A 689-nucleotide genomic window follows, 5' to 3' on the forward strand; every position below is an offset into this window, starting at 1 on the left:
GGGGTGGGGCAGGGGCCGGGAGGGGCGCGCAGACAGAGTATCCTGTGCCAGCCCTCCAGGCCTCACATCTTTGCTGCTTATCAGCCTCCCTGTGTGTCAGTTTCCTGTCCCCCTGCTCTGCCCAAGCCCTAAGAAAACTGGTCCCCAGTCCAACCCCCATCCCCATCCCCCATCCTTCCTCTCAGCTGTCCTAACCCTGAACGTCCTCTAGGTATGGAGTGGTCACTCGAGGGCCAAGACTGACTCACAGCCCTGCATTTCAGAGGAGGAGTCCGCCTACATAAAGCCCCAGCATTGCAGGCTCGGCTCTGGGTTCTCTGCTCTGGACATGGCAGGTGGCGATGGCGCCGAGTCTGGCTTGGGATCAAGGTGTCTCAGGCCCTCTGTTGAACAGCTGCTTCCTGTGTGGCCAGCAGTCTGTTCTGCTCTGACACTCGGGAGGAGTCTGATGGAGGTGCTGGACGACCAGCTGTCCTAACCTGACCTCCTGGCGGTCACTTGCAGGTGCACACTGTGTTCTTGCCGATCCCGTCTACACAGCATAGATGGATCCAGTTCAGCCACTTCAGCACATTCATCGTGGCGTGCGCACCCCTCAGCCCCAGGACACACCTCTCCCGTTCTTACCGTCTAACCAAACAAGTCCTGCATTCTATGTGAAGTGCCTGCCCCAGAGCAATTCTGTCAGC

This window comes from Bison bison, unplaced genomic scaffold (assembly GCF_000754665.1).
Source record: "Bison bison bison isolate TAMUID 2011002044 unplaced genomic scaffold, Bison_UMD1.0 scf7180017864037, whole genome shotgun sequence".
NCBI lineage: Eukaryota > Metazoa > Chordata > Mammalia > Artiodactyla > Bovidae > Bison > Bison bison.